General features: G+C 38.3%; 1 protein-coding gene across 8 annotated transcripts in view; it reads left to right on the plus strand.

Annotated features, from left to right (window-relative positions):
• Positions 1-2,853: 2,853 nt before the first annotated feature.
• The window catches only part of SCAPER (S-phase cyclin A associated protein in the ER), a 467,951-nt gene continuing 443,845 nt past the window's right edge, over positions 2,854-26,959 (plus strand). For 6 of the 8 annotated variants that reach the window (XM_082452595.1, XM_082452600.1, XM_082452599.1 and 3 more), the window contains exon 1: positions 2,854-2,910. The gene's annotated coding sequence lies outside the window, so the exon portion shown is untranslated. Of the gene's footprint in view, positions 2,911-3,717; positions 6,100-26,959 lie in introns of those variants that run through there. The other 2 variants (XM_082452598.1, XM_082452597.1) reach the window with 2 other exon arrangements.

Consider the following 26,959-nt stretch of genomic DNA (forward strand, 5'->3'; position numbering starts at 1 on the left):
TCAAGCCTGCCACCAATGGGGCTGAAGAAGGGGCATTTCATGGAGAGGCACCAGAGTATTTGTCAGAACAATAATAGGAACAGATTTTGTGCAAAAAATAATGAGTGGTAACCCAATTTAAAAATAGGCAAAGGATTTGAATAGACATTTCTCTACAGACGTGCACAAATGGCCAATAAGCACATAAAAAGTGCTGAACATCATTAGTCATTAGGGAAATACAAATCACAACCACAGTGAAATACCACTTCATACCTACTAGGTTGGCTGTAATAAAAAAGACAGGCAATTCAAGTGTTGGAGAGGATATCAAGAAATTGGAAACTTCGTATACTGCTGGTGGGAATGTAAAACGATACAGCTGGTTTTATAAATAGTCTGGCAGTTTTCCAAAAAGTTAAACATAGAGTTACCATATGACCCAGCAATTCCACTCCTAGGTATTTATCCAAGAGAAATGAAAACATATGTCCACACAGAACTTGTACACAAATGTTCATAGCAGCATTATTCATAATAGCCCCAAAATGGAGGTAACCTAAATGTCCATCAACTGATGAATGGATAAATAATATAAGGTGTATCCATACAATGGAATATTATTCAGCCATAAAAGGATTGAAGTATTGATACATGTTATAATGTGGTTGTAGCTTGAAAAACATGCTAAGTGAAAGAAGCCAGTCACAAAATACCACATATTGCATGATTCCTTTTGCATAGAATGTCCAGAATAGGCAAATCTATATATGGAAAAAGTAGATTAGTGGTTGCTTATGGCTGAGGGGAAGTGGGCAAGTGACTTTTAGTGAGTATGGGGTTCGTTTCTGGGGTGATGAAAATGTCCTAAAATTGACTATAGTGATGGTTGCACAACTCTGTGAATGTACTAAAAACGATTGAATTGAACACTTTGAGTGAACTGTGTAATAAGTAAAATATCTCAAGCTGTTTTATATGTATATAAGAAAGATAATGAGTGGTTTTTGGTTTTGTCTTCTTGATTTTGAGAGGTTCAAGTGGAGATGACCAGGTAGTTAACCATATGGATCTGGAGCTCAAAGCAGAAATCAGGGCTGGAGATATATATTGGGAAATCTAGGGGACAAAGATACTAACTGAATTTTAAAAGAAGCAATCACCAGAGAGAGTGCATCCAGCTGGAAAAGAGAGGGCCTACACCTATCCTTGAGGGATACCAACATTTAAGGGGTGAGAGAAATAACAGAAGACTTCAAAAGAGGTGGAGAGGGAGTGCTTAGAGATGGAGAAGTGAGATCAAGAGAGTAAAAGTGGAAGGCAAGGAAAGAGTGTTTCCAGATGTAAGGAGTGTCAACTGATTCAGAGAAATTAAGTTAGGTCATGACGATAACGCCCATAGGATCTGCAGTAGGGAGATCCCTAGTGACTTTGAAAAGAGTGGTTTTCATAAGGTGGTGGGGCAGAAACCGGAGGGCAGTAACATGAGTATTTATTTATTTATTTATTTGGCTGTGCTGGGTCTCCATTGCTGCATGCGGGCTTTCTCTAGTTGCGGTGAGCGGGGACTACTCTTCGTTGTGGTGAGCAGGCTTCTCATTGTGGTGGCTTCTCTTGTTGTGGAGCACGGGCTCTAGGTGCGCGGGCTTCAATAGTTGCAGGATGTGGGCTCAGTAGTTGCGGCACACAGGCCCCACAGCCTGGGCTCAGTAGTTGTGGCGCACAGGCTTAGTTGCTCCGTGGCATGTTGGATCCTCCCAGACCACGGATTGAACCCGTGTCCCCTGCACCGGCAGGCGGATTCTTAACCACTGGACCACCAGGAAGTCCCTAACATGAGTTTTTAGACATGAGTAGTAGTTGAGGAATTGGAGACCTCCTTGTGTAGGTAGTCAGAGAGATGTGTCTGTGAACGGCAGATCTGTAAACAGAAGAAAGAAAGCAGAGGTTGAAGTGGGGTTTACTGTAGTGCTTATCATCTCATTATCATGGAACTTCATTATGTTCACTATTTATTGTCTGTTTCTACCTTGCTCCAGGAAGGCAAGGATTTTTATCTCTTTTGTTTATTTATTAAGTCCAAGCATCTAGAATAGCATCTGACATATAGTAGGTACTCAAAAAACACTTGTTAAATAAATGAATGAAAGAGCAAGTTTTCTAAGAAGGCAAGAGGGAAGAGGAGCCAGAACAGCCAACAATATGGTTCCTGCCCTCACAGTACTTAGTCTAGTTGTGAAGTAGACTCCATTGGATTCCATAACTTCCTGCTTATTGTGGGAAGCAAAGGAGAAGGAAAGGTAAAGAGCTTGAGTTTCTCAGCTGTATGAAAAGTGATGGGGGAATATTCATGTGATAATTATGGTCTGCGTTGTTCAGAGCTCTAATTTAACATTGTTAAATTGTTAGGTCTTTGTACTTTGAGCCTTTCAAGCCTGGCGCACAAGAGGAGCTGAATAAAGCTTTGCGGTGGAGAATAAACTCTGTTCAGTTTAGGGCTGCTGCTTTTCTGAAGCGCTTTCAGTGTCACAGATTTTTAAGGCGGACTTCTAGGTTCTTTATCTATGGGACAGACTGTGGTGATAAGGCAGGCAGGGGGAAGGGGCTGATTCCGAGAGACAGAGAGAACCGTGTGGCCAAAAGCGCGTGCAACCGCAGCCTAGTGGGGGGAACAGCCACCTACAAGCAGCAGCGCCCGGGCCACGAAGCGAGCCCACGCCCTGCCTCCCACTTCGGCGGCCCATCGGCGGGAACCGGGCTGCGCTTGCGCGCGGACTGCGGAGAGTGGAGCGGGGAGAGGCGCGGCCGCAGCTGGAAGTCACGTGGTGCAGCGGCCAGCCGCCCCGCCCCTCTGCAGCCGCCCCGCCCCCGCCCCGCCCCTTTCCCGGCGGGACGCTCGGAGCCGCGCCGAACTGCGCAGGGTGGTCAGGGGTGAGTGTCCGCGAGGGGCGCGCGTTGCACAGAGCTGGGCGGGCCTGGGCTGGGGTGCGGGCCGGCGGAGTGCTTAGCGGGGGCCAAGGGGACAAAATGGCGGAGGGGTACGCCCTTTCACCCCCTCCCCTCACCTGGGAGTGGGAGCGGAGAAGGGCAGGGAGCACTGCTGGGGGAGGGGAGCCGCGGCTACTCGGGAGGGCCCTGGGGTCCTCTGAGGAGGCCTGGGGGCGGGGGTGGGCAGGCTCTGGGCCTGCCCTGTGGACTCAGCTGGGGGTGTGAGCGACAGGGGACTGCGCGCACCCCGCGGGCCGAGAGGTGGACATGGGGGCTGCTTTACTCCCTAGAGGGGCGGCCCGGTCCGAGGCTTCTGGAATATCTAAACTGCGAAGGGCTAGCTGAGGAGCCGCCCTCCCAGCCTTTCATTTGACAGGTGATCGTCATCATCTCATTCTCAGCGGGGTTTACCACGCTTTCCCTGCACAGTGACTCGGGTGTTAGCTCTGCCCGGGAAGCAGGGCGGGAAAGGCCTCTCCATCTTACAAATGCGTAAACTGAGGCCTGGAGGGGTAGAGTTTAACCAGGGCCTGGCACCTGGGTGTAGTAGAACCCAGACTTCTGCCTCTTTTAGTGCTCCCTTCCCAGCACCTTATTCCCGCCTTCTCTCCCCTACCAGTGAGGGACGGGATTGTTTGAAAGCAGGCAGAAAACTGGTCCTCCAAGCAGCACCTGCTGCTGTCAAGTGGCTCTCGCTGAGGTGGGGCCCGCCCGCCTGAGAGCAGCTTCCTGTCGTTGGTGAACTGTATTCCTCATTCTGTTTGTGCTAAGTTGTTCTAACATGAAAATAGCTGTTCAGTATAGTCATCTAACTGAACAGATAGTAGTTCCTTATGTGTATTATAGTTTGTTACAGTTTATATATTGATTTCACCAACATTAATTTCATCCTCATAAACAATCCGAAGTGGAAGGATGGGATAAGCGTTATGTCCATTTTACCAGTGGGGAAACTGAGGTCATTACTTGCTCCAGATCACCCATTGGTGAATGGTTCATCTGGAATTAAGTTTTCAGACCTAAGGTTGGTATTCTGACCAGTGTCCCTGTCTGGTTTATATTGATGCTCTGGCCCTTGTATTTTTTTTTTTTTTTTTCCGTGTAACTATGACTTTTCCTAAAAATGTGGTGGTGCAGATTGATTTATGCTGCATATTGAAATGATCTGAATAATATCCACTAAGGAATTAATATTTTAATTAATCAAAGAATTTTTAATATGATTTGGAAAGGTGTCTTTGTGGGAGGAAGTGTGGTATGATGGCCTTGAAGGCAAGCTGATCTGAGTTTGAATCCCAGCTCTCCTACTTGTCCTTGGACAGATTAATTTTTCTGAGTCTTGGTTTCCTCATCTATAAAATATAGATATTATTATCCACCTCATAAATTTGTTGATAGCAAGTAAATGAGGTGTCTGTAAAGCGTTTAGAACTGCTCCTGGCCCATAGTAAGCACTCAGCAAATGTATGCTCCTTTCCTTCTTTCTCTCCACTCCGTTGAGCTGCCATTCTTTATTCTCTAAAATTCTCTAAACCCTGGGTTTAGGTCAATCTACCTGGTGGATTATGCATGGAAGCATAATCAGTGTTGCTATATAAATGCAGTTATGAATAATTTGTTGATTGGTCTCCAAAGGATCTAGTGTTTTAAACATAGACTTCAAAAATATTTGTCCTTACAGCTTCATAGATATTTAAGCATCACTAAAATGTTGATTTGATATTGACTTTATTAATTCCTTCATTTAACCACTTTAATGTTTTAAAGATAAGATGAAGGGGCTTGAGATTTTGTCTTTTCTTTCACCTTCATACCCAACCACAACCCAACCTAGTTTAAAGGAGAAGCAAAAATTCTTTGGGAATCACATGGGAACATTCTTTAAACACTTAGAAAGTGATGGTGGTGTTTAGTGGGAAGTTAAATAGAATTTTCTTTAATGGTGCAATCTAATATCCATTGTGAAATTGGCATTTCTGAAATTGTAGAAGTGAAAACGGCAAATGGCATGTATAACAAAATAAGTCACTAATAGAAATCTGTTTCCAGTTTTATGCTGGGATGGAAACCTTTTTCACAAACGTGTTTGGCTTTGGCAATAAGTCTTATGGAATATAAGCAAAAGATCTACAGTCCATTGGTGGAGACAACCTTAAAAAAATATTAGAAGGAAATGATTTATAGGCAGACTTTCCCCTCTGTGACATGAAACACTAAAGATTTCATGAAGCTTTGCTAAAATAATTACTACTTTTTAATGATAACTTCTTTTTTTAAAGTGTATGTTTATTTATTTATTTATTTGTAGCTGCATTGGGTCTTCGTTGCTGCAGGTGGGCTTTCTCTAGTTGCAGTGAGCAGAGGCTACTCTTCGTTGCGGTGCGCTGGCTTCTCATTGCGATGGCTTCTCTTGTTGTGGAGCACGGGCTCTAGGTGCCCAGGCTTCAGTAGTTGTGGCGCGCGGGCTCAGTAGTTGTGGCTCATGGGCTCTAGAGTGCAGGCTCAGTAGTTGTGGCGCATGGGCTTAGTTGCTCCGCAGCATGTGGAATATTCCCGGACCAGGGCTGGAACCCGTGTCCCCTGCATTGGCAGGTGGATTCTTAACCACTGTGCCACCAGGGAAGTCCCATAACTTCTTAAAGTACTAAGTTTATTATATATTTTGAAAACGTGTGAAGTGGAGAGAATAGAAAAATTAATTGCTGTAACCAATTTATTTCAGCAATTACCTATGCATGGGCAGTCTTGTCCCATAAAAGCTATCACTCCCCATTGTTTTGAAGCAAATCTCAGACATCATATTTCATTTGTAAAGATTTCTGTATGTGTCAAGCCAGCTTTTAATATACTATTGGAAAGAGAAGTAATTTTGATATTTTCAAAGAGGCATGCCAGGTTCATGGGAGAAAATAAATGCCTTTTACTTGATGTATTCATGGTAGTAAATATAGGTGTGATCAGAATTGAAAACCTCATTAAACAACTTGGAATTATGAAATGTCTGTGTTGCTCTTCAAAATACTACTTATTTTACTGTAATACACTTACTTTCCATTAGGACACACGTGAAAAATTACTGATAGTTTTGGAGTATGCGGACCTCAACATTGTTTAAGTACCGGTCTCAGAAAGGTAAATACTAAGATTTTCTTATATTTCAGAAAAAGCAAAAACATGCGTGATAGATTTTATGAACATTGGAGAGGAACTGATTGAAATCCCGATTTTTCTAGAATTTATTGACAAACATGAGACAATTCATAGATGTACTGTCCTGACTTCAGTTAATTGGGCCTATAATTTTTAGAATAGTGCTACTAGCAGGCTTCTCACTATTTTGGGCCTGCCATTTGATTCTTGCCTTTTCAGAACCTGGTGCCTGAACTCAGAGAAGAGAGAAGCCTTTCCTGGCACTTGAGCCAGTCTTCACATTTTTATCTCTAGGACTCTCAGGTGTCTCTACATTCTGGGACTGCAGGGCAGGGTAGGACAAGTGAGACCTCAGTTCATCACAGGCAGCAGCTTGTTCAGAAATGTTGGGGCCAGTTAGTCCTAGTGTTCATTCCCTGTTTACTGACTTGTTTTGTTTTTTGTGCTCTATTTTCTGCGTGGCCATTGTTTTGCCATAGCCTGGGTTCTCAAATTTAATTTGAGTAGCACTGCCAATATATTGCCATATCCATTTTTTTATATTAGCTGATTTTTCATTTAGGTTAGTGTTATAAATTTTCTTTTAAAATTTAAGTAAAAATGTAGTTCTTTTTATAGAAAAATGTTTTGTAGATAATAGTATGGATGGTAGTTATGGCAAATATCATGAAACTAGTAACTGATTGAAATTTTGGAAATTGTAAGTTCTATTTTTAAAAAAACAGCTTTATTGAGATATTTAACATACGATTAAATTCAATCATTAAAGTGTACACTTCAGTGGTTTTTAGTGTATTCATGGAATTGTGCAACCATCACCACAATCAATTTTAGAACATTTCAGTATCCCACTAAGAAGCCCCATAACTATTAGCATTCATTCCCTATTCTTGGCTTCCCTCCCCACTTTTCCATCCTACTCCCTACCTCTGCCCCGGGCAACTACTAATCTACTTTCTTTCTCTATGAATTTGCTTATTTTGGCAAATAGAATCATGCAGTATGTGGTTTTTTGTGTCTGACTTTTTCCATTTAATGTAACATTTACAAGGTTCATCCATGTTGTAGCATGTATCAGCACCTTATTCCTTTTTTTAAAATATAAGTTTCAGGTGTACAGCATTATAAGTTACCATCTGTATACACTACGAAGTGACCACCACCACAACTCTAGTTAGCATCTATCACCATGTAGTTGCCCCCTCCTTCGTCCACTTCCCCCCCACCCCCCACCAATCCCCTACCCCTCTGGTAACTACTAATTTGTTCTCTGTATCTGTGAGTTTGTCATTGTTTTATTTTGTTTGTTTGTTTGGGGTTTTTTTCATTCCACATATGAGTGAAATCATACAGTTTTTTCTCTTTCTCCTTCTAATGTATTTCACCTATCATAATACCTTCATGGTCAATCCATGTTGTTGAGAATGATAGGATTTCATTCTTTTCTGTTACTGAATAGTATTCCATTGTTTATGTAAATCGCATCTTCTTTATCCACTCATCCATCCATGGAGACTTAGGTGGTTTCCTTACCTTGGCTATTGTGAATAATGCTGCAATGAACGTAGAGGTGCATGTACCTTTTTAAAATAGTGTTTTCTTGTTCTCCCAATAAATACCTGGAGGTGGAATAGCTGGGTCAAATGATAGTTTTATTCTTAATTTTTTGAGGAATCTCCATAGTGTTTTCCGTAGTGGCTGCACCAATTTACAGTCCCACCAATAGTGTATAAGAGTTCTCTTTTCTCGGCATCCTCTACAACATTTGTTATTTCTTGCTTTTTTTGATAATGGCCATTCCAACAGGCATGAGGGGATATCTCATTATGGTTTTGATTTGCATTTCTCTGATAATTAGTGATGTTGGACATTTTTTTTCATGTGCCTGTTGGCTATCTGTATTTCTTTTCTGGAAAAATGTCTATTCAGATCCTCTGCCCATTTTTAAATTGAGTTTTTTCTGTTGTTGTTGAGTTGTATGAGTTCTTTATATGTTTTGGATATTAACCCCTTATCAGATATATCATTTGCAAATATCTTCTCCCATTTGGTAGGTTGCCTTTTTGTTTTATTGATGGTTTCCTTTGCTGTGCATAAACTTTTCAGTTTGATGTAGTCCCATTTGTTTATTTTTGCTTTTGTTTTCCTTGCCTTTGGAGTCAGATCCACAAAAACATCTAAAGACTGATCAGTGAGGTTACTGCCTATGTTTTCTTCTAAGAGTTTTATGGTTTCAGATCTTACATTCAAGCCTTTTATCTATTTTGAGTTAATTTTTGTGTATGGTGTAAGATGGTGGTCTAGTTTCATTTTTGTGTGTGTGACTGTCCAGTTTCCCAACCACCATTTATTGAAGAGACAATCCTTTGCTCCTTTGTTGTAAATTAATTGTCCATATTTGAGTGGGTTTATTTCTGGACTGTGAATTCTGGTCCACTGATCTCTCTGTTTCTGTGGCAATACCACACTGTTTTGATTGCTGTAGCTTTGTAGTATAGTTTGAAATCAGGGAGCATGATACCTCTAGCTTTCTTCTTCTTTCTCAGGATTGTTTTGGCTATTCAGGATTGTTTGTGGTTCCATACAAATTTTGGAATTGTTTGTTTTAGTTCTGTAAATTTTGCCATTCGAATTTTGATAGGGATTGCATTGAATCTGTAGATCACATTGGGTCGTATGGACATTTTAACAATATTAATTCTTCCAATCCATGAGCATGGAGCATCTTTCCATTTATTTGTGCCTTCTTCATTTTCTTTCACCAGTGTCTTATATAGTTTTCAGTTTACAGGTCTTTCGTCTCCTTGGTTAAATTTATTCGTAGGTATTTTATTCTTTTTGATGCAGTTATAAATGGGAATGTTTTCTTAATTTCTGTTTCTGATAGTTTATTATTGTGTAGAAATACCACAGATTTCTGTGTATTGATTTTGTATCCTGCAACTTTACTGAATTCATTTATTGGTCTTAACAGTTTTTGGTGGAGTCTTCAGGGTTTTCTATGTATAGTATCATGCCATCTACAAATAGTGACAGTTTTACTTCTTCCTTTCCATTTCAGATGCCTTTTATTTCTTTTTCTTGCCTAATTGCTGTGGCTAGGATTTCCAATACCATGTTGAATAAGAGTGGTGAAGGTGGGCATTCTTGTCTTGTTCCTGTTCTTAGATGAAAAGTTTTAAACTTTTCACTGTTCAGTGTGTTAGCTGTAGGTTTGTTGTATGTAGCCTTTATTATGTTGAGGTATGTTTGCTCTGTACCCACTTTGTAGAGAGTTTTTATTATAAGGGGATGTTGACTTTTGTCAAATGCTTTTCTGCATCTATCAAAATGATCATGTGATATTTATCCTTCCTTTTGTTATTGTGATGTATCACATTTATTGATTTGTGAATTTTGAACCATCCTTGTGACCATGGAATAAATCCCACTTGATTGTGGTGTATTTGGTGTATGATCCTTTTACTGTATTGTTGGACACCGTTTGCTAATGTTTTGTTGGGGATTTTTTTATCTGTGTTTATCAAAGATATTGACCTGTAAATTTTTTTTTGTTTTTTTGGTCACGTCCTTGTCTGGTTTTAGTATCAAGGTAATGCTGGCTTCATAAAATGTGTTTAGGTTTTCCTCCTCCTCAGTTTTTTGGAAGAGTTTGAAAAGGATAGGTGTTAAATCTTCTTTGACTGTTTTGTAGAATTCACCAGTGGTGCCATTTGGCCATGGACTTTTGTTTGTTGGAAGGTTTTTTATTTCTGTGTCAGACTCCTTACTAGAAATCTGTCTATTCAGATTTTCTATTTTTTCCTGATTGTCTTGGAAGATTATATATTTCTGGGAATTCATCCATTTCTTCTAGGTTGTCAAATTTGTTGGTGTATAATTATTTATAGTAGTCTCTTTTGATCCTTTGTATTTCTGAGGTATCAATTTTAACATCTCCTCTTTCATTTATGATTTAATTTGAGTCCTCCTCCTTTTTTTCTTGGTTAGTCTGGCTAAAAGTTTGTTGAATTTGTTTATCTTTTCAAAGAACCAGTACTTAATTTCATTGATCTTTTCTGTTTTTATTGTTTTAATTTCTATTTTATTTGTTTCCTCCCTATCTTTATTATTTCCTTCTACTAATTTGGAACTTCATTTGTTCTTCTTTTTCTAGTTCATTTAGGTGTTAGGTTAGATTGTTTATTTGGGATTTTTCTTATTCCTTAAGGTAGGCTTGTATTGCTATGAACTTCCCTCTTAGAACTGCTTTTACTTCATCCCACTGAATTAGGTTTATCACATTTCTGTTTTCATTTGTCTCTGGGTATTAAATTCTCCTTTGATTTCTTCAGTGACCCATTGGTTGTTAAGTAACATGTTGTTTTACTCTCCATGTTTCTGTGGTTTTTCCCATTTTTTCCCCTTGCAGTTGATTTCTAGTTTCATACTATTTGGTTGCAGAAGATACTTGACATGATTTCAGTCTCCTTGACTTTATTGAGACTTGTTTTGTGACCTAACATGTGATCTGTCCTGGAGAGTGTTCCATGTGCACTTGAGAAGAATGTGTAATCAGTTGCTTTTGATGGAATGTACTCTATTTATCTATTAAATCTACTTAGTATAATTTGTTGTTTAAATCTGATGTTTCCATATTGATTTTCTGTCTGGATGATCTCTCCATTGATGTAAGTGGGGTGTTAAATTCCCCTACTATTATTGTATTGCTTTCCATTTCTCCCTTTAAGTCTGTTAATATTTGCCTTATATATTTTGGTTCTCCCCTGTTAGGTGCATGTGCATTTAGAAATGTTATACTGTCTTGCTGGATTGACCCCTTTATCCTTATATAATGTCTTTGTCTTTTAATACCATCTTTGTTTTAAAGTTTGTCTGTTATGATTATAACTATTCCAGCTTTCTTTTCATTTCTATTTACATGGAATATCTTTTTCCATCCTTTTACTATCAGTCTGTGTGTGTTCTTTCTTCTGAAGTGAGTCTCTTGTAGACAGCATATAGATGGGTTTTTTTTTTAATCCCTTCAGCTACTCTGTGTCTTTTGTTTTGTGAATTTAGTCCATTTACGTTTAAAGTAATTATTGATGGGTACTTATTGCCATTTTGTTAACTGTTTACTGGATGTTATTGTAGTTCCTCTCTGTTGCTTATTTTCTTTCTCTCTTCCTTTGTGTGTTGGTGGTTTTCTTTAGAGTTATGTTTAGATTCCTTTTTCATTTTCTTTTGTGTATTTACTATAAGTTTTTTTGTTGTTGTTACTATGAAGTTCACATATAATATCCTACCTACTATGTAATTAGTACTATGTATTGGGTTGGTAGCAACTTAAATTTGAACAAATTCCAAAGGTTTATCTTTTTACTACCCCCAACATTTTATACTTTGATGACACATTTTACATCTTATTTTGTGTATCTCTTAACTAATTGCAGTTATAGTTGATTTTATTACTTTTTTTTAAAAAAATTAATTAATTAATTAATTTATGGCTGTGTTGGGTCTTCGTTTCTGTGCGAGGGCTTTCTCTAGTTGTGGCAAGCGGGGGCCACTCTTCATCGCGGTGCGCAGGCCTCTCACTAAAGCGGCCTCTCTTGTTGCAGAGCACAGGCTCCAGACGCGCAGGCTCCGTAATTGTGGCTCACGGGCCCAGTTGCTCCGCGGCATGTGGGATCTTCCCAGACCAGGGCTCGAACCCGTGTCCCCTGCATTGGCAGGCAGATTCTCAACCACTGCGCCACCAGGGAAGCCCGATTTTATTACTTTTTGTCTTTTAATTTTCATGCTTGCTTTCTGAGTGATTGATCCACTACCTTTGTTTTTTATTTACCTTTTCCAGTGTGATGTTTCCTTCTGTAAATTTTCTTATTAATTAGTGCCATTTCTTTTCAGCTTAAAGAAGTCCCTTTAATATTTCTTTTAGGGCCAGTATAGTGATGATGAGTTCCTTTAGCTTTTGCTTCTCTGGGAATCTCTTGATGTCTTACTGAATTCTAAAGGATAACCTTGCTGTGTAGAGCATTCTTGGTTGGAAGTTTTTTCTCTTTACTTTGAATATGTTATGCCATTCCCTTCTGGCCTGTGAAGTTTCTGCTGAAAAATCTGCTGATAGCCTTTTGGGGTTTCCCTTCTATGTAAAAAGTTGTTATTCTCTTGCTGCTTTTAGGATTTTCTCTTTACCTTTAACTTTCAGCATTTTAATCATAATGTGTCTTGTTATGTATCTCTTCCGATTCACCTTATTTGGAACTCTTGGGGCTTCCTGGACCTGGATGTCTGTTTCCTTCCCTAGATTAGGGAATTTCTGAGCCACTATTAAAATAATTTTTTTTGGCCCTTTCTCTGTCTCTTCTTCTTCTGGGACCCCTATAATGTGAATGTTATGCTGCTTGATGTTGTCCAAAAGGTCTCTTATCATATCTTCACTTTTTAAAATTCTTTCTTCATTTTGCTGCTATGTCTGGGTGAATTCCATTCTTTAGTCTTCCAGCTTGCTGATTGGTTCTACCTCATCAAGTCTGCTGTTGATACCCTGTAGTGTATTTTTCAGTTCAGTTATAATTTCTATTTGGTACTTTTCTTATGTCTTCTTTTTGTTGAAGGTCTCACTGTGTTTTTCCATTCTTCCAAGTTTGGTGAGCATTTTATTATTATTATTACTATTTTTGGCTGCATTGGGTCTTTGTTGCTGCACACGGGCTTTCTCTAGTGCGGCGAGCGGGGGCTACTCTTTGTTGCGGTGGCTCCTCTTGTTGCGGAGCATGGGCTCTAGGTGCGCAGGCTTCATTAGTTGTGGCATGTGGGCTCAGTAGTTGTGGCGCACGGGCTTAGTTGCTCCACGGCATGTGGGATCTTCCTGGACCAGGGCTTGAACCTGTGCCACCTGCATTGGCAAGTGGATTCGTAACCACTGCACCACCAGGGAAGTCCCTGGTGAGCATTTTTATGACATTACTTTTAACTCTTTATCAAGTAGATTGTTTATCTCTCTATCATTTAGTTCTTTTCTTGAGGCTTTTTCCCTTGGTTTTTCAGTTGGAACATATTTCTCTGTTTCCTCATTTTGCCTAAGTCTCTGTGTTTGCTTCTATGTATTAGCTGTATCAGCTGTTTCCCAATCCTGAAGGAGTGGCCTTATTTAGATGTCCTGTGGGGCTCAAAAGTGTAATTCTGCCTGGCCACCAGAGCCAGGTGCTCAATAGGTGTTCCTAGGTGGACTGCATGGGCCTTCTGTTGTGGCAGGGCCACAGTGACTGTGGGGCACTGATGCGCAGGGCTATCACTCAGCTGGCTATGAGGCCTGGCTTAGGCACAGGGGTAGGCAGAGCTCTAAGTGGGGCATGGCCACTGGCACTAACAGGTTACATGGTGAATTTCAAATGCATGCCTGCCAGCGCTGGCATTAGCAAGGTAGCCTGACATCACAAAAATGGCTCCCACCAACACTTCCTAACTCACTTTGTGAGGCCAATATCACCTTGATACCAAACAAAGTAAATTACAGGCCAATATCTTTGATGAACATTTCAATACAAGCAAAAATCTGCAACAACGTATTGTTGAGTCAGCAAAAAGTATTCAGCAAACTGAATTCAACAGTACATTGAAAGGATCATTTACTGTAATCAAGTGGGATTTATTCAACATTTACAAATCAATAAATTTGATATACCACATAAGCAAAATGAAGGCCAAAAATCATATGATTATCTCAGTAGATGCAGAAAAAACATTTGACAAGATTTAATGCTAATTTATAATAAAAACTCTCAACATAAGAGGGATGTACCTCAACATAATAAAGGCCATATATAAAACAAACCTTCAGATAACATCATACTTAATGGTGAAAAACTTAAAGCTATCTCTCTAAAACCGGGGTAAGACAAGGATGCCAACTCTTGCCACTCTTATTCAGCATAGTATTGGAAGTCCTAGCCAGAGCACTTAGACAAGAAAGAGAAGTAGAAGACATCCAAATTGGAAAGAAGTAAACTCACCACTATTTGCAGATGACATGATTTTATAAATAGAAAACTCTTTAAAGACTCCACCAAAAAACTATTAGAAATAATAAATACAGGGGAATTCTCTGGTGGTCCAGTTGTTAGGGCTCCATGCTTCCACTGTGGGGGTCACAGGTTTGATCCCTGGTTGGGGAACTAAGATTTTGCATGCTGCATGGCCAAAAAAAAAAAGAAAGAAAGAATAAATACAGTAAAGTTGCAGGGTACAAAATCAAAATACAAAAATTTGTTGTGTTTCTATGTGCTAGCAATGAGCTAGCAGGAAGAGAAATTAGGAAAAGAGTCCTATTTAAATTACAACAGAAAGAATAAAATATGTAGGAATAAACTTAACTACGGATTTGAAAGACCTTTACACTCAAAAATGGAAGACATTGTTGAAAGAAATTGAAGAAGACATAAATAAATAGATATTCCATGCTTATGGATTGGAAGAAGTAATATTGTTAAAATGTCCATATTACCTAATGCAATCTACAGATTCAGTGCAATCCCTATCAACATTCCAAGGACAATTTTCAGAGAAATAGAGCCAAAAATTATAAAATTTACATAATATTAAAATTTACATGAAACCACAAGATACTGAATAGCCAAGGCAATCCTGAGAAAAAAGAACAAAGCTGGAGGTATCACACTCCCTAATTTCAAACTATATTACAAAGCTATAGTAAGCAAAACAGCATGGTATTGGCAGAAAAATAGATAAACTGGTCAGTGGAAGAGATTTGTGAGGCCAGAAATAAACCCACTCATATATGGAGAATTGATTTATGACAAAGGAGCATAGAACATACAATGAAGAAAGGATGACTTCTTCAACAAATGGTGCTAGGAAAACTTGACAGCCACGTGCAAAAAAATGAAACTCTAGCTCACACCATACACAAAAATCACTAGCTCACACCATACACAAAAATCACCTCAAAATGGATTAATGATTTGAATGTAAGACCTGAAACCATAAAACTCCAGAAGAAAACATAGGCAGTATGCTCTTTGACATTGGTCTTAGCAATGTCTTTCTAGATTTGTCTCTTCAGGCAAGGGAAACAAAAGCAAAAATAAACAAATGGGACTACATCAAACTAAAAAGATTATGTGCAGGAAAGGAAACAGCAAAACAAAGACAACCTACTGAGGGGGAGAAGATACTTGCGAATGATGTATCTGATAAGGGGTTAGTGTCCAAAATATATAAAGAGCTCATACAACTTAATAACAAAAAGCAACAACCTGATTAAAAAATGGGCAGAGGATCTGAATAGACATTTTTCCAGTGAAGACATACAGATGGCAATAGGCACATGAAGAGATGTTCAACATCATTAATAGGGAGGTGCAAATCTAAACTATAACGAGATACCCCTCATGCCTGTTAGAATGACTATTTAGAAAACCAAGAAATAACAAATGTTGGTGAGGATGTGGAAAAAAGGGAACCCTTATGCACTGTTGGTGGGACTGTAAATTGGTGCAGCCACTGTGGAAGACGTTATGGAGATTCTTCAAAAAATTAGGAATAGATCTACCATATGATCCAGCTATCCCACTTCCTGGTATTTATCTAAATAATATGAAAACACTAATCTGAAAAGATAGCTGTATCCCCATGTTCATCGCAGCATTATTTGTTTCAAAATAATTTTTAAAAATTTTTATTTATTTATTTATTTATTGACTGCATTGGGTCTTTGTTGCTGCACGCAGGCTTTCTGTAGTTGTGGTGAGCGGGGGCTCCTTTTTCATTGCAGTGCACGGGCTTCTCATTGCGGTAGCTTCTCTTGTAGTGGAGCACAGGCTCTAGGCGTGTGGGCTTCAGTAGTTGTAGCACACGGTCTCAGTAGTTGTGGCTTGTGGGCTCTAGAGTGCAGGCTCAGTAGTTGTGGTGCATGGGCTTAGTTGCTCCGTGGCATGTGGGATCTTCCTGGACCAGGGCTCGAACCCATGCCCCCTGCATTGGCAGGTGGGTTCTTAACCACTGTGCCACCAGGGAAGTCCCCCCAGCATTATTTATAATCACTAAGACATGGAAACAACCTAAGTGTCCATCAAACAGATGAATGGATAAAGAAGATGTGATACTTACATATATGGATATGGATATGTATTTGTATACACACACACACAATGGAATATTACTCAGCCATAAAAAGATGAAATCTTGCCATTTACAACCACATGGATGGAACTTGAGTGTATTATGCTAAGTGAAATAAGTCACATGGAGAAAGACAAATAACTGTAAGATTTCACTTATGTGGAATATAAAAACAAACAAAAAATAAGTAAACAAACCAAGTCAAAAGAAACATGTGGATAAAGAGAACAGAATAGTGGTTACCAGAGGGGAAGGGACAGAAAGGAGTAGGGTGAAATGTGTAAAGGAGATGAACTGTGTGTTGACACATGGAATCTAAATTTTTAGTGGTGAGCACACTGTAGGGTATACAAAAGTAGAAATACAATGTTGTATACACAAAACTATATAATGTTATAAACCAGGTTACCTCAAAAAATAAATCTTAAAAAAAAGTCTCCTGCCAGTGTCTCAGTCCCTGGGGAATGTTCTAATTGGATTCTGCCTCTCTGGCAGATGCTTCAAGATAGTAAGTGGGTCCTTATTACTTAGGGTCCATGCTTTTTAATCAGGTGTTTTAATGCTGATTCTTGGGTTAAGTCTACCTGTGAGCCCTTTAAGAGTGGTTTGTCCATTCTCTGAAGTTCTATAGGTTTCCTGGGCATATTTTCTATTGGTATTTGAAGACAGTTTGGGGGCTCGTCTCTCCTGTGCAGCGTCTAGGGGTTGGAGTGCTTGATGTGGAGCTCAAATCCCTCACTTTTCAGGACAAAGATCCATACCTTTGTGGTCCCTCCCGATTGTGAATTGACACAGCTGGTGGGTGGGTTTTCCTTGGTGAAACTATCTCTGCCTCTCTGATCCTCTGCCTCTCCTATCTGTCTTGATGTTGTCCTTTTACCTTTTGTTGTGGAGGTTCTGTTTACCCAGTTTTCATGTCCCTTTCCAAGGAAGTTATTCCATATGTAGTTTTAGATTTGTTGTGTCTGTAGGAGGAGGTGAGTTCAGGATCTTCCCGCGGCACCATGTGAACCCTCCCAAACCTTTTTTCTTTTTTTTTAAATAAAATTTTTTTCTTAGAGCAGTTTTAGAATTGCAGCAAAATTATGAGGCACATATAGAGACTTCCCATGTACTCCCCGTCTCCACTCATGCATAGCCTCCCCATTATCAACATCCCCAGCCAGAGTGGTACATTGGTTACAATTGATGAACGTACATTGACGAATTATTGTCACCCAAAGTCCATAGTTTACATTACTGTTTAGTCTTGGTGTTGTACATTTCATGGGTTAGGACAAATGTATAATGACATGTATCCACCATTATAGTATCATACAGAGTACTTTCACTGACATAAAAATTCTCTGTGCTCTGCCTATTCATTCCTCCTTCCCCTTGAATCCCTGGCAACCATTGATGTTTTTCCTGTCTTGGTAATTTTGACTTTTCCAGGAACTTCATTTCTTTTATGGCTGTACCACATTTTATTTATTCACTCATAAGTTGATAGTCATTTGGGTTGTTTCACTTTTTGAATTCTATGGACAATGCTGCTATGAATATCTGTGTGTAAGCTTTTTTTTGTGGGGCTATATTTTCATTTCTCTTGGGTATGTTTCTAGGAGTGGAATTGCTGGGTTATACTGTAACTCTGTATTTAACCTTTTTAGGAGCTGCCAGAATGTTTACAAAACCAGCTGCACTATATTGCATTCACAATCCACAGTGTCCGGTGGTTCCAGTTTTTTCACATCCTCTGTAACAGTGGTTTTGTCTGTCTTTTGGATTATAGTCATCCTGGTAGTTGTGAAGAGGTATCTCATTGTAGTTGTGAGGTTGTGATTTGTATTTCACTAATGACTAATGATGTTTAACGTCTTTTGATGTTCTTATTAGCCATTTATGTATCTTTTTGGGAGAAATGAGAACATGGCCTTTTTAACCTGATGTAATGGTGACATTTAACCTGATGTGGGCTCTTGGTGTCACTCCTGTGCTTGCTCACTCTATTGGTTTTTTTATTCACGTGGATTGCTCCCCAGAAATCCGTTGTATTTAAATACTCTACTGTGACACACACATCCCTTATTTATGTTTATTAATCTACACATTATAGTTTACCCAAGTAAGTTAAATTAGGTCCCATTTGCTTATTTTTCCTTTTGTTTCCTTTGCCTTAGGAGGCAGATCCAAAAAAATATTGCTACAGTTTATATCAAAGAGTATTCTGCCTGCGTTTTCTTGTAGGAGTTTTATGGTTTCCAGTCTTACACTTAGGTCTTTAATCCATTTTGAGTTTATTTTTATATTTCAAGTGAGAAAATGGTCTAATTTCATTCTTTTACATGTAGCCGTCCAGTTTTCTCAGCAGCAGTTATTGAAGAGACTGGCTTTCTTCTATTATATATTCCTGTCTCCTTTGTTGTAGATTAATTGACTGTAAGTGCATGGGTTTATTTCTGGGCTCCCTATTCTGTTCCATTGATATATGTATGTGTCTGTTTTTGTGTCAGTGGCATATTGTTTTGATTTCTGTAGCTTTGTAGTGTAGTCTAAAGTCAGGGAGTGTGAGTTCAGATTTGTTCTTTTTTCTAAAGATTGCCTTGGCTATTCAGTTTCTTTTGTGATTCCAAATGATTTTTAGTTGTAGTTTTGTGCAAAAATGTCATGGGTATTTTGATAGAGATTGCATTAAATATGTAGATTGCTTTGGGTGATATGGGCATATTAACAATATTAATTCTTCCAATCCATAAACATGGGTCATCTTTCCATCTCTCTGTATCATCTTCAGTTTCCTTCATCAGTATTTTATAGTTTTCAGAGAATAGGTCTTTCACCTCCTGGGTTAAGTTTATTCCTAGATATTTTATTCTTTTTGATGTGATTTTAAATGGTTTTTTTTTCTTTCTCTGATAGTTTATTATTAGTGTGTAGAACAGCAACATATTTCTGTATATTAGCCTTGTATCCTGAATCTTTACTGAATTCACTTCTTAGTTCTAATAGTTTTTTGGTTGGGACTTTAGGGTTTCTATATATAGCATCATGTCATTTGCAAATAGGGACAGTTTTACTTCTTTTCTTCCAATCTGGATGCGTTTCATTTCTTTTTTTTGTCCAGTTGCTGTGGCTAGGATTTACAATACTTTGTTAAATAGAAGTGGTGAAGGTGGGAATCCTTGTTCCTGATTTTAGAGGAAAAACTTTCAACTTTTCATCGAGTATGGTCTTAGCTGTGGATTTGTCATAAATAGCCTTTATTATGTTTAGATATGTTCCTTCTAAACCAGCTTTGATGAAAGTTTTTGTCATGAATGGATGTTGAATTTTGTCAGATACTTTTTCTGCATTTATGATTGTGATTTTTATTCTTCTTTTTGTTAATGTTGCATATTATGTTGATTTGCAGATATCGAACTGTCCTTGTATCCTTGGAATAAATCTTGCTTGATCATGTGTATGATTCTTTTTATATATGGTTGAAATCAGTTTGCTAATATTTTGTTGAGCATTTTTGCATCTATATTCATCAGAGATATTGGCCCATAATTTTCTTTTTTTGGAGTATCTGTGTCTCTTTTTGTTATCAGCAAAATGATGGCACTGTAGGATGAATTTGGGAGTGTTTCCTCCTCTTCAACTTTTTGGAATAGTTTGAGGATAGGTATTAGCCCTTCTTCATATGTTTTGTAGAATTTCACTATGAAGCTGTGAGTCCCTGAACTTTTGTTTGCTGTCAGTTTTTTAAATTATTAATTCAGTTTCACTGCTAGTTATCAGTCTGTTCAGATTATCCGTTTCTTGTTGATTCCATCTTGGAAGTTTGTATGTTTCTAGAAATTTATCCATTTCTTCTGTATTGTCCAATTTGTTACCATATAAGTGCTTGTAGTATTCTCTTATGATTTTTTGTATCTCTGTGATATTAGATGTAATTTCTCCTGTTTAATTTATTATTTTGTTATTTGGGTCTGCTCTCTTTTTTTCTTGATGAGCCTGGCTAAAGGCTTTAAATTTTGTTTGTCATTTCAGAAAACCAGGTCTTGGTTTCATTGATCTTTTTTATTGTTTTTTTGGTCTCCCTTTTATTTGTTTCCTTTCTGATCTTTATTATTTCCTTTCTTCTGCTCACTTTTGGCTTTTTTGTTCTTCTTTTTCTAATTCCTATAGATGGTAGGTTAGGATTTTTATTTGAGATTTTTCTTGTTCCCTGACATAGGTCTGTATTGCTATAAACTTCCCTTTTAGGTCTGCTTTTGCTGCATCCCATAGACTTTGGAGAGTTGTGTTTTTATTTTCATCTATCTGAAGGTAATTTTTGATTTCCTCTTTGATTTTTTCATTGATCAATTTTTTTTTAATAGTCTGTTGTTTGGTCCCCTTGTGTTTTTTTCTCATTTTTCTTCCTGTAATTGATTCTAGTTTCGTACTATTAAGGTTGGAAAATTGCTTGATATAAATTTTCTTAAATTTTTTAAAATAAATTTTATTTATTTTTGGCTGCATTGGGTCTTCATTGCTGCATGTGGGCTTTCTCTAGTTGTGGTGAGCGGGGGTACCCTTCGTTGCAGTGCATGTGACTCTCACTGCAGTGGCTTCTCTTGTCACGGAGCACAGGCTCTAGGCATGTGGGCTTCAGTAGTTGTGGAGCTGCACTGGAGCAAGAGGGGATGGAGCGGGCACTCAGTGTGGATTGGGGCATGCGCTGGGGCTGTCCAGGCCTTACAGTCACAGTCCAGACCACTCCCAATCTGCTGCCTCTGGGAGTGCCAGTAATGGCTGCCCTTGCCCCATTCAGATGCAGAGCTGGGTCCAAGCTGGCGCCATCCCCCACAACTGCGCACTTTCCTTGGCAGCAGCAGCCTTCACCCTAGTGGGGAGCTGTGTGGCAGAGCAAGATAGGCCAGGGAGTGTACTGGGGTGGTTGTGGAAAGCAGCTAGAGTCCCAGGCAGTCTCAGTCTGCTTCCTCTGCCTTGTTTTGGGAACAAGCAAGCATGTGCATGCTCTTAATGAGTGGAGTTCAAGTTTCTCACAGCCCCGCTGCCAGTCCCATTTGTCTTCAAACCAGTGAAGGGGATTTGTCTTTCTGGTGTCGGACTCTGGGCCTGGAGTGCCCAATATGTGGTTCAAAACCCTCTCTTTCCAAAGAGGATCTCCAAAACCAAGTAATTTCCCCACTTCTGTGTCCCCTCCTTCAGGTGTGGGTCCCAACCTGATCACTTCTCTTCCCTTCTTTCCTGACTCTGTGTGGATCTTTCTTTACAGCCTTGGTTATGTAAGAGTCTTTATGCCAGTCTCCAGTCTGTTTTCTGAGAGAATTGATGTGTTTCTTTCTTTTTTCTTTGATATGTTCTTGGGGGGAGGTGAGCTCAGCATCCTCCTATCCTGCTGTCTTGATCTCCTCTCCTGAATACATTTCAATTTATATCATTATAATCTTTTAAAGTTGTAATTGTACTCCAGTTGTATTTCAGAAAATCTGGAAAATAGCAAAGAACAAACAGGCAGATTCTTAACCACAGCGCCACGAGGGAAGTCCTGGGTTACATAGATTTTTAAGTGTCAGTCTTGGGATATGTATTTGGGTCTGATTTCAGAGACCCATTCTTTACTTCACATTGCTTCTTGTCTATTTCAAATCTGTTTTCCAGTGCATATGGATCATATAGTACATAAAATTTGTGTCTGCCTTAAAAAAGTTATTGGTATCTAGCCTACAGCTGTCTTTATTGAAAAGCTCAGTAATTGATTTTGGAATGACCAAAAGAAAAAGAGGTAATTCTGCTTAATCAACAAGCCAGCCTACTTCCTTCCTTCCTTTCCTTCAAAATCTTTGTTGAGTGCCTACCATTTTTTAGATAGTATCTTAAGTAGAGGAAAGAGAAGATCACTGAGATGCTGATCCTGTCCTTCAGGATCCTAAAATGTAGTAGAAGAGGAAATTCTCATCCAAGGAAAATGGGGAAAAGAGTATAACACTAATTGAGCATCTGTTATGTGCTGGATTTTATGTATTATTTAAAAAACTTTTGGGGTACTTGTTATGTAACAGATATTGTCTTAACTGGTGGAAACTCTAGTATGCTACCATTTAACTCTGTAAAGTAGATATTATTCTCTTTACATAAGAGAAAACTGAAGTTCTGAGGGATTAATGAGTTGTCCAAGGTTATGTAACTAGTAGCTATAGTAATTTGCTAAATTGAGATTCAGTCCCAAATCAGTGTGTAGTCTTTCTCACTGTGCCATACTGATTTCAGTAGAAGTGTTTCTCATCTAATCCTCCGAACAACCTTATAAATTAAGGGTAGCCTTCATTTTGTCCCCTTAAGCTGTGTGCCCTTTTCTTTCATCAATTTTATTGGTATAATTTACACACAAAAATTGTGACCACTTTTTAAGTGGGCAGTTCAATGAGTATTGACACATTTATATATAGTTGGGAACCACTACTGCAATCCATCTTCCCAGAAAGTTGCCTTGTACTTCTTCCAAGTCCTTCCCCTCCAACTGAGGCAACCCTCTTTTGATATTTTCACCTAGGATTAGTTTTGCATGTTCTAAAACTTGATATAAATGATATAAATTCAGTATTCTTTTGTGTCCAGGTTCTTTTTCTGAACATAATGCCTGTGATATCCATTTTATTGCATATATCAACAGTTCATTCCTTTGTACTGCTTTCTATTCTGTTATACAGTTATGCCACAATTGGATTATCTCTTTTCTTTTTGATATTTGGGTTGTTTCCAGTTTGGAGATATTATGAAAAAAGCTGCTTTCAATATTTGTATATAGGTCTTTGTGTGGAAAAAATTCTCTTGGGTAAACAACTTAGCCTTAATTTTTATAGGTGGGAATACCGATACTCAAAAGGGTTGAATGACTTCTCAAGGTCACATGACCAGTGATTTGGTTGACTCCTGTGCCTATATACTCTTTTTCCACTATCACACTTTCCCCCACTTTTTAGAGGTAATGATCACAGATGAAGTGATCTGGGAATTCAGATGAAGAAGATCTCTGTCAGCTGGGGATATCAAAATGGGCTTCAAGAAGATGACTTTTGAGTTGGCCTTGAAGAATTGATAGGCTTTGAATACATACAGGGTGAGAAGAAAGGAACATTGTGAGCAAAGTCTCTTTTTTTATTTTTTTATTTTTACAAGAGATAAATAGACTGACACCAAGCATTGTAAATGGATGACCACAACAAAAGCAACAATGATTGCAATTGCCAAACACGAAACACACTCATACTATGTCATAATATTGACATTCAGTCCAGTAATCCTCCACTGTAACAGCTCCTTTACTTTGCAGTGAAAATTGATTTGTATATTTTTTGCCTCTGAGTCCTTGTGGGATTTTTTTTTTATTCAAACAGAAAGTCACAAAAATTACAATCATCCTCATCAGTTCACTCAGTCCCATGTAATTAATTTTTTTTTTCATCTTGATCTTTTGTTAGCACTTCTTTGAGTTCATCAGTTTTCCATTGGAGTCCTGAAAATGCTTATTCAGTTCAGCAGTATAGTCAGTTACCAGAAACCTGTACTTGTCAGAGTCTTTTCCATGAATTCCTTGAAGATGAACCCCTTTTACAGGAACATATTTGCAAAAGCATCAGAGTACACCCAGAACTGTCTGTAAATGACAAAAGACTTAAAAATGACCATGGTTAAAGATTTGATGAGAGTTCATAATAATGCAGTTGACACGGAAATTTAGTTATTTCTGAGATACACATTTTAAAGTAATAACTAGAATTATTATTTATAACATTATACCATAACATATAAGATTTTTAGAAATTTCATGTAATGTCTGAAACATTTATATTAACATAGTTCCATACAAATAACCCAAAGAAAGTTTAGTATTAGTTGTTTTTTTTGTTTCTTTGTTTTTTTATACTGCAGGTTCTTATTAGTCATCAATTTTATACACATCAGTGTATACATGTCAAACCCAATCACTCAATTCAGCACACCACCATCCCCATCCCACCGCGGTTTGCCCCCCTTGGTGTCCATACGTCTGTTCTCTACATCTGTGTCTCAACTTCTGCCCTGCAAACCGGCTCATCTGTACCATTTTTCTAGGTTCCACATACATGCGTTAATAAACGATATTTGTTTTTCTCTTTCTGACTTACTTCACTCTGTATGACAGTCTCTAGATCCATCCACGTCTCAACAAATGACTCAATTTCGTTCCTTTTTATAGCTGAGTAATATTCCATTGTATATATGTACCACAACTTCTTTATCCATTCGTCTGTCGATGGGCATTTAGGTTGCTTCCATGACCTGGCTATTGTAAATAGTGCTGCAATGAACATTGGGGTGCATGTGTCTTTTTGAATTACAGTTTTCTCTGGGTATATGCCCAGTAGTGGGATTGCTGGGTCATATGGTAATTCTAGTTTTAGTTTTTTAAGGAACCTCCATACTTTTCTCCATAGTGGCTGTATCAACTTACATTCCCACCAACAGTGCAAGAGGGTTCCCTTTTCTCCATACCTCTCCAGCATTTGTTGTTTGTAGATTTTCTGATGATGCCCATTCTAACTGGTGTGAGGTGATACCTCATTGTAGTTTTGATTTGCATTTCTCTAATAATTAGTGATGTTGAGCAGCTTTTCATGTGCTTCTTGGCCATCTGTACGTCTCCTTTGGAAAAATGTCTGTTTAGGTCTTCTGTCCATTTTTGGATTGGGTTGTTTGTTGCTTTAATATTGAGCTGCATGAGCTGTTTATATATTTTGGAGATTAATCCTTTGTCTGTTGATTCATTTGCAAATATTCTCTCCCATTCTGAGGGTTGTCTTTTCGTCTTGTTTATGGTTTCCTTTGCTGTGGAAAAGTTTTGACGTTTCATTAGGTCCCATTTGTTTATTTTTGTTTTTATTTCCATTACTCTAGGAGGTGGATCAAAAAAGATCTTGCTGTGATTTATGTCAAAGAGTGTTCTTCCTACATTTTCCTCTAAGACTTTTATAGTGTCCGGTATTATATTTAGGTCTCTAATCCATTTTGAGTTTATTTTTGTGTATGGTGTTAGGGAGTGTTCTAATTTCATTCTTTGACATGTAGCTGTCCAGTTTTCCCAGCACCACTTATTGAAGAGACTGTCTTTTCTCCATTGTATATCCTTGCCTCCTTTGTCATAGATTAGTTGACCATAGGTGCGTGGGTTTATATCTCTGGGCTTTCTATCTTGTTCCATTGATCTATGCTTTTGTTTTTGTGCCAGTACCATATTGTCTTGATTACTGTAGCTTTGTAGTATAGTCTGAAGTCAGGGAGTCTGATTCCTCCAGCTCCGTTTTTTTCCCTCAAGACTGCTTTGGCTATTCGGGGTGTTTTGTGTCTCCATACAAATTTTAAGATGATTTGTTCTAGTTCCATAAAAAATGCCAGTGGTAGTTTGATAGGGATTGCATTGAATCTGTAGATTGCTTTGGGTAGTATAGTCATTTTCACAATATTGATTCTTCTAATCCAAGAACATGGTATATCTCTCCATCTGTTGGTATCATCTTTAATTTCTTTCATCAGTGTCTTATAGTTTTCTGCATACAGGTCTTTTGTCTCCCTAGGTAGGTTTATTCCTAGGTATTTTATTCTTTTTGTTGCAGTGGTAAATGGGAGTGTTTCCTTAATTTCTCTTTCCTATTTTTCATCATTAGTGTATAGGAATGCAAGAGATTTCTGTGTATTAATTTTGTAACCTGCAACTTTACCAAATTCATTGATTAGCTCTAGTAGTTTTCTGGTGGCATCTTTAGGATTTTCTATGTATAGTATCATGTCATCTGCAAACAGTGACAGTTTTACTTCTTCTTTTCCAATTTGTATTCCTTTTATTTCTTTTTCTTCTCTGATTGCCATGGCTAGGACTTCCAAAACTATGTTGAATAATAACAGTGAGAGTGGACATCCTTGTCTTGTTCCTGATCTTAGAGGAAATGCTTTCAGTTTTTCACCATTGAGAATGATGTTTGCTGTGGGTTTCTCATATATGACCTTCATTATGTTGAGGTAGGTTCCCTCTATGCCCACTTTCTGGAAAGTTTTTTATCATAAATGGGTGTTGAATTTTGTCAAAAGCTTTTTCTGCATCTATTGAGATGATCATATGGTTTTTATTCTTCAATTTGTTAATATGGTGTATCACATTGATTGGCGTATATTGAAGAATCCTTGCATCCCTGGGATAAATTCCACTTGATCATGGTGTATGATCCTTTTAATGTGTTGCTGGATTCTGTTTGCTAGTATTTTGTTGAGGATTTTTGCATCTCTATTCATCAGTGATATTAGTCTGTAATTTTCTTTTTTTGTAGTATCTTTTTCTGGTTTTGGTATCAGGGTGATGGTGGCCTCATAGAATGAGTTTGGGAGTGTTCCTTCCTCCGCAAGTTTTTGGAAGAGTTTGAGAAGGATGGGTGTTAGCTCTTCTCTAAATGTTTGATAGAATTCACCTGTGAAGCCATCTGGTCCTGGACTTTGGTTTGTTGGAAGATTTTTAATCACAGTTTCAATTTCATGACTTGTGATTGGTCTGCTCATATTTTCTATTTCTTCCTGGTTCAGTCTTGGAAGGTTATACCTTTCTAAGAATTTGTCCATTTCTTCCAGGTTGTCCATTTTATTGGCATAGACTTTCTTGTAGTAGTCTCTTAGGATGCTCTGTATTTCTGTGGTGTCTGTTGTAACTTCT

Source organism: Balaenoptera physalus (genome assembly GCF_965194825.1).
Source record: "Balaenoptera physalus genome assembly, chromosome: 2".
NCBI lineage: Eukaryota > Metazoa > Chordata > Mammalia > Artiodactyla > Balaenopteridae > Balaenoptera > Balaenoptera physalus.